Below are 7,890 nucleotides of genomic sequence, written 5' to 3'. Positions count from 1 at the left end.
AACCCCTATAGTTGTTTGAGTTTGTATTGTAGACCTTTCTACATAACTCCTTACCAACTGAACCCTTAAACTCAATCAAAACAAGATTTTTAAACCCCTCCTACCATGTGTGTAATTCACTCGACCATAAATAGATGACACGTCAGATCCATGTCACATAAATCAATAACATGTCATAATTATCTCCATTAACTATATTTTTAATTATAAATCAAAAATATTAAATAAAAGGAAATATAATAAAATTTTAATTTATTCAATTAAAATAAAATTTGGGACTCCACACACCAAATCACCCGCCATCTTCTTCTCCCCAACCCATTTCCACCGTGAAATAGCCTCAAGCCACCAGATCAGAAAGCCGTCACCACCACTCTTCTTGCTAGCGAGACAATATTCTCTCTCTCATACCCATCTATATCTCTGCCGCACATTCTCACCATTTTCCTTTCCTCCATTTTCAATCTAACAAAATCAGCATTCCTAGGTTGCCGCATTACCAGCTTTGGCAAGCAAACCTTTTCGCCGCCGTGACCAACTCCTCTAACCCTTACCCACCTCAGTCTCCTCTACATTGTCTTCCTTTCACCGCACCACCAGCAACCTAAGACTACCTCTCCTCTGCATTCTCTCCGGCCACCAACAAACCTCCTCGCCGCCTCCCGTTCTAGCGAAAAATGGATTAGTGTTAAGATCTTTGCTAAAGTGTAGAGAAGAAAGAGATAAGGGATAAGGGGCAGGGGTTTGGGCAGGGATTGGGTTATCTGAAAAAGAAAGTAAAATGGGGAAGAAGAAGATATTTTTTTTAAAAAAATAATTACTATTTTACTCTTTTATAATTTTAATAGCTCTTTTTAATTCAGAGATGATGTTTACTTGCTTACACGCGAGTGTAATCACACACTCCTGCCAACTCAACCAATTTAATGCCACATATGATGGGTCAACGGTCAGAGGGGTTCGATGTATTGCAATTTATTGGGTTTAAGGGTTTAATTGATAAAACGTTAAGTAGGAGGGTTCATAATACAAACGTGTACAAGTACAAGGGTCCACTGGACCCTTTTGCCATTAAACTCTGGTGATAATTTTGCTTTGGCATTAATATGGATGGATTTTGAATATAATTAGGATTCACTTTGTTGTAATTATTGAATATGCATTATTATGCACATATTATGTAATCTAGAGTGCTTAAAAACAAGTGTTGTTATTTGATTCAGTATTCTTTTGTCATGTCATTATTAAATTCTTTTTTGAGAAATTAGTGATTAATTCAAAATAAAAGTTACAACTATAATTTTATTTAATTTCGATTCGTACCAAACTTCTTGCCACTGGTTCAAGAGATAATCAGAAATCCTAGCCATAAAATTTCCAAAAAAAAAAAGACAGAATCAATCATAATCTTCAAAGACACAAACAAAACAAATTCATAAATATATGAAGCAAAATAATTAAAAAAATTACCTCTTAGAAAAAATTGTTCCTCCTCCTCCTTCTTCTCCTCTTTTACTTTTGTGATTGAAGAAAAATTCTGCTGAATTTGCAAGTGAAAAGATTATATAAGAGGGCTTTGGGGATTGTGGGGATCGTGTGTCAGAGTGTATCTGACGGCTCAGAATGATTATCTGTGTGCTTTTATAATCCAGTGTCTACGGTTATTAAATGCATTAACTGTGTTTTTTGAAAGTGATTGGACGGCTATGATGTGATTTTGGGATGCGTGCCGAATTGAGAATCCTTAATACTTGGTTCTCATTGGTTCAAATTATTGAGAGTTCAACTTTGATTAAACTCAGTGAAATGATCTGGTAAACCCCTATAGTTGTTTGAGTTTGTATTGTAGACCTTTCTACATAACTCCTTACCAACTGAACCCTTAAACTCAATCAAAACAAGATTTTTAAACCCCTCCTACCATGTGTGTAATTCACTCGACCATAAATAGATGACACGTCAGATCCATGTCACATAAATCAATAACATGTCATAATTATCTCCATTAACTATATTTTTAATTATAAATCAAAAATATTAAATAAAAGGAAATATATAAATTTAATTATTCATTAAATAAAATTTGGGACTCCACACACCAAATCACCCACCATCTTCTTCTCCCCAACCCATTTCCACCGTGAAATAGCCTCAAGCCACCAGATCAGAAAGCCGTCGCCGCCACTCTTCTTGCTAGTGAGACAATATTCTCTCTCTCATATCCATGTCTATCTCCGCCGCACATTCTCACCATTTTCCTTTCCTCCTTTTTCAATCTCACAAAATCAGCATTCCTAGGTTGCCGCATTACCAGCTTTGGCAAGCAAACCTTTTCGCCGCCGTGACCAACTCCTCTCACCCTCACCCACCTTAGTCTCCTCTCCATTGTCTTCCTTTCACCGTACCACCAGCAAACCAAGACTGCCTCTCCTCTCCATTCTCTCTGGCCACCAACAAACCTCCTCGCCGCCTCCCGTTCTAGCGAAAAATGGATTAGTGTTAAGATCTTTGCTAAAGTGTAGAGAAGAAAGAGATAAGGGATAAGGGGCAGGGGTTTGGGCAGGGATTGGGTTATCTGAAAAAGAAAGTAAACTGGGTAAGAAGAAGATATTTTTTTTAAAAAAATAATTACTATTTTATTCTTTTATAATTTTAATAGCTCTTTTTAATTCAGATATGATGTTTACTTGCTTTCACGCGAGTGTAATCACACACTCCTGCCAACTTAACCAATTTAATGCCACATATGATGGGTCAACGGTCAGAGGGATTCGATATATTGCAATTTATTGGGTTTAAGGGTTCAATTGATAAAACGTTAAGTAGGAGGGTTCATAATACAAATGTGTACAAGTATAAGGGTCCACTGGACCCTTTTGCCATGTAACTCTGGTGATAATTTTGCTTTGGCATTAATATGGATGGATTTTGAATATAATTAGGATTCACTTTGTTGTAATTATTGAATATGCATTATTATGCACATATTATGTAATCTAGAGTGCCTAAAACAAGTGTTGTTATTTGATTCAGTATTCTTTTGTCATGTCATTATTAAATTCTTTTTTGAGAAAATAGTGATTAATTCAAAATAAATTAATCACTATTTACTTTGACAAACAATCCCTTCCCCCCCTCCCCAAACACACACACACAAATATGTTCAAATTTGCACCCAATGTATCGACCCCAACACTAAAATTCTATTTTTAGCAAAAAGGAATGATCTTTTATCCTGAAACCCTAAGATAGGTCAGTACACACCGAATCAAACTACAAGAGCAGTTAAATCCCTAAATATTCAACAACATTCCTCAAAATCCTAGCTTTCTGCCACAAAAGAATTCCACTACCATAGAAGGAACTGGTTCAAGAGATAATCAGAAATCCTAGCCATAAAATTTCCAAAAAAAAAGACAGAATCAATCATGATCTTCAAAGACACAAACAAAACAAATTCATAAATATATGCAGCAAAATAATTAAAAAATTTACCTCTTAGAAAATTTTTTTCCTCCTCCTCCTTCTTCTCCTCTTTTACTTTTGTGATTGAAGAAAAATTCTACTGAATTTGCAGGTGAAAGATTATATATGAGGGCTTTGGGGATTGTGGGGATCGTGTGTGAAAGTGTATCTGACGGCTCAGAATGATTATCCGTGTGCTTTTATAATCCAGTGTCTACGGTTATTAAATGCGTTAACTGTGTTTTTTGAAAGTGATTGGACGGCTATGATGTGATTTTGGGATGCATGCCGGATTGAGAATAAGCCACCAGATCAGAAAGCCGTCGCCGCCACTCTTCTTGCTAGTGAGACAATATTCTCTCTCTCATACCCATGTCTATCTCCGCCGCACATTCTCACCATTTTCCTTTCCTCCTTTTTCAATCTCACAAAATCAGCATTCCTAGGTTGCCGCATTACCAGCTTTGGCAAGCAAACCTTTTCGCCGCCGTGACCAACTCCTCTCACCCTCACCCACCTTAGTCTCCTCTCCATTGTCTTCCTTTCACCGCACCACCAGCAAACCAAGACTGCATCTCCTCTCCATTCTCTCTGGCCACCGACAAACCTCCCCGCCGCCTCCCGTTCTAGCGAAAAATGGATTAGTGTTAAGATCTTTGCTAAAGTGTAGAGAGGAAAGAGATAAGGGATTAGGGGCAGGGGTTTGGGCAGGGATTGGGTTATCTGAAAAAGAAAGTAAAATGGGGAAGAAGAAGATATTTTTTTTAAAAAAATAATTACTATTTTATTCTTTTATAATTTTAATAGCTCTTTTTAATTCAGAGATGATGTTTACTTGCTTACACGCGAGTGTAATCACACACTCCTGCCAACTCAACCAATTTAATGCCACATATGATGGGTCAACGGTCAGAGGGGTTCGATGTATTGCAATTTATTGGGTTTAAGGGTTTAATTGATAAAACGTTAAGTAGGAGGGTTCATAATACAAACGTGTACAAGTACAAGGGTCCACTGGACCCTTTTGCCATTAAACTCTGGTGATAATTTTGCTTTGGCATTAATATGGATGGATTTTGAATATAATTAGGATTCACTTTGTTGTAATTATTGAATATGCATTATTATGCACATATTATGTAATCTAGAGTGCTTAAAAACAAGTGTTGTTATTTGATTCAGTATTCTTTTGTCATGTCATTATTAAATTCTTTTTTGAGAAATTAGTGATTAATTCAAAATAAAAGTTACAACTATAATTTTATTTAATTTCGATTCGCACCAAACTTCCTGTCATTCGCTTCTCTCCCCTCTCTTTGTAATTTCGCTTGCCGTTCTCTTCTTTTCAGTCATCTCTTCCTCGCCTCTCTCACTTTATACATAGATAAATGTATAAATTTTGTTTGTATTTGTATAAAATGAGAGAAACTGTATATACAAATACAAATACATATATTTTCGTCTTTTACACTTATAATTATACAAATACAAATTTTTCCTTGCCCAGATCTCTTTTGTCTTTCTCTCTCTCTTTATATAAACACAGATTATACAAAATACAATGTATAATATGTGATTGTATAAAGCGGTTGAGTGATTTGATATACAAATACAAATATCTTAACTCGATTCAATTGTATACGAATTCAATTTTTATGTAGCTATAAAAGCACAATCATTGTTACATATACATAATAGTTACATATATACAATTATCTAAGCAATATACATATACAATTCACTTCTCTCCAATCTCTTCCCTCTCTCGCTCGCCTGCCTCCTCTCTCTTCCTGTCTCGCTCGCCACTCTAGCCTAACAAAGAGAACATATACATATACAAACACAATTTTCATACAAATCGCCACAAATTTTATACAAATCACTGCGATTTATGAAATAAGATGCTCCATAGCAAACATAATTTGACTGTAGAGCGCAAATCGCAAAACTGTAGTTATAGAACGCTAATAGAATTTTTATCTTCGCTATCCCTTAAATTACTTTTTTCCCCCTCAGTGTCTGATATCCACACAGAAAACCGACTAAATTTAAATTCGTGTAGGGATATATTGAGACATCTGGTTAAGGATGAAAGAATACTTATAGTCAACAACCCTTGGTGATCAAGTCGCTATTAGATTTGATTTCACACTCTTAATTAGTCTTGCTTATTGATGATTATTAAGAGAAGTATTGAAAAATACTCGTTAATTCGGCATAATTATTAGTTTCATCCCTGAATTAGAGACAAATATCCTTTACTTGACTAACTGAACTTAAATACAACCCCTGATCTAGCAACATGAGTGAAATATATCCTTAAATTTTTGTCAAGTTTAGGAGTGTTCTCTACACTTTCTCGATTTTTTTAATTAAAAGCATTATGCTCCTATAAGAATTTGAAACCACTTACTATGTCATGTTAAGTCATGTAACATGATCATCTTCTTTTTGTAATCTTAACATTTGTGAAAACTTATCAACAACTACTAATATGTAGTACCAACAATAGGATAGATATATAGTACTTAAACTATCTTGTATAATGTTGACAAATCTTTTGGCTTCCATGTACCAATTACCTAAAGTAATAATATAAGTCTCATCTTTTCTATCAAAAGAAGAAGTTAAACACAAGGAATAAGATAAAACAAAGAGGGTCACATTTTTCAAAACAAACAAACAAAGAAAGCTTAATAATATTTGATTTTCCACGAGAGCTCAAATCTATGAAAAAGTTTGGCACTTTGACGTAGGCTATTGACCACTTAGCTATAGTGCTAGAATTATAAAACAACAATCTTTAGAACTTTCTAGTTTTTATGTCAAAAAATTTATTGTTTGTTTAAGACTCAGGCCAAGTCGATCTCGTTTGCAACTACGAATGTAAACATATGCTTTCTCATTGGACAATTTGTGATATGCCTCTTCACAAAAAGCTAACTACATATAAATATCATAAATTTTCTATTCATTTTCATTAGCTGCAATACACAATGGCAGTGCACTCAAAGTTCCTTTGAATATTTGTTGAACAATAATCATTATTATTAGTTCGAATACTTTCTGATATGAAGCTTGAAAGTTACTTATCTATGTCCATGATAGGAAAATAAATCAAAATAACTTCAAGCAAGAAAACTCAACAGTGCAATCTCTGCTCCAACATGAGCCCTCAACCTTAATACACAACAAAATGGGGATTTATGAGTTTAGAAGCAACTATTTCCCCTGCAATGCTAGGTCTTGCACTCAATGCGGGTTACAGTGACTTACAACATACATTTGTTGCGTCCAACTTTCAGAAAATTTAGAATAAAATTTGAGCAAGAATTGTCGAAACACTCACCTGCAGTAATTTCTACTCCCTCCGTCCCATTTTATGTGACAACATTTCCTTTTGGTCAGCCCCAAAAAGAATGTCACATTTCCTTATATGGTAAATATTTAAAGGTACAATTCCTCTTTTACCCTTGTTGATCCCACTTAATCTTAAAAACAGTACTCCAATACATTTATGAGGAGAGAGAAAAGTGAGTCTACTTTTAAAGGGCAATTTGATAAACATTTCAAAGTCTTCATTTATTTCTTAAACTCCGTGCCCGGTCAAATGTTGCACATAAAATGGGACGGAGAGAGTAATAGCTATTTCACAATCCTTGTCTCCTAACAAATATAAAGTTGAAAAACTTCAAACGATAATAAAGAGACATGCATGAAAAATGATGTGCAAACTATGGATACAAATCAATGAGAGAAGTACTAAATTGGTAATACAAAATAAGTTATGGAACTTTACCCTGATTCAATCTTTCTCAATATAAAGGACCCATAAAATTTTCGAAAAAATCAACTAATTAAAATAGAAAAATCTAACTTGTACAAGATAATGATGAAGAGCTATCCGACCAACGTTGAAGAAGAACCGATTTGAAGTGATGAAATACATCAATTTTACATGGAAAACATATAACATAGTGAGAGAAGTAGAAAAGATATTGGAATTGTGTTTTGGGTGGAAACCAAATGTTTTTAACAAAGACAAAGATGTAATACGTGTCAAAAGGAAAAGGAAGATGATGAAATTAAATTCATACACGTGTTTCAGAAGGAACAAAATGGGCCCAAATTTGTAGTACAATTTACTTTACTTTCAGACCTAGGCCTTTCTACAACTACTGCAACGCCAGAACCCAAAAGTTCAAGTCTAAAACGTCAATGACGATGATGTGTTTACGGATGAAACATTTGATTTATCTATCAAATCTTTTCGGTCACTTGGTATCTGAAATAGGACGCCAGAGTTGGACTAGGAAGCAACTGCGAGTGTTAAAGAATGACAAAAAGTCCCACATCGGTGGTTAATGAGATGGGTGGACTCCTTATAAGGCTTGGGCAATCCTCCTCCCTTTGAGCTAGCTTTTG

At 34.8% G+C, this 7,890-nt stretch overlaps 1 protein-coding gene across 2 annotated transcripts in view; it reads right to left on the bottom strand.

Annotated features, from left to right (window-relative positions):
* The window catches only part of LOC102600251 (tRNA(His) guanylyltransferase 1-like), a 21,058-nt gene extending 19,516 nt beyond the window's left edge, over positions 1-1,542 (bottom strand). For both annotated transcript variants that reach the window (XM_015305657.1, XM_015305660.1), the window contains exon 1: positions 1,471-1,542. The gene's annotated coding sequence lies outside the window, so the exon portion shown is untranslated. The remainder of the gene's footprint in view (positions 1-1,470) is intronic.
* Positions 1,543-7,890: the final 6,348 nt, after the last annotated feature.

This window comes from Solanum tuberosum, unplaced genomic scaffold, assembly GCF_000226075.1.
Source record: "Solanum tuberosum cultivar DM 1-3 516 R44 unplaced genomic scaffold, SolTub_3.0 scf00928, whole genome shotgun sequence".
NCBI lineage: Eukaryota > Viridiplantae > Streptophyta > Magnoliopsida > Solanales > Solanaceae > Solanum > Solanum tuberosum.
Note: the sequence above shows the minus strand (reverse complement) of the source record. Positions and strands in the feature narration are given on the sequence as shown.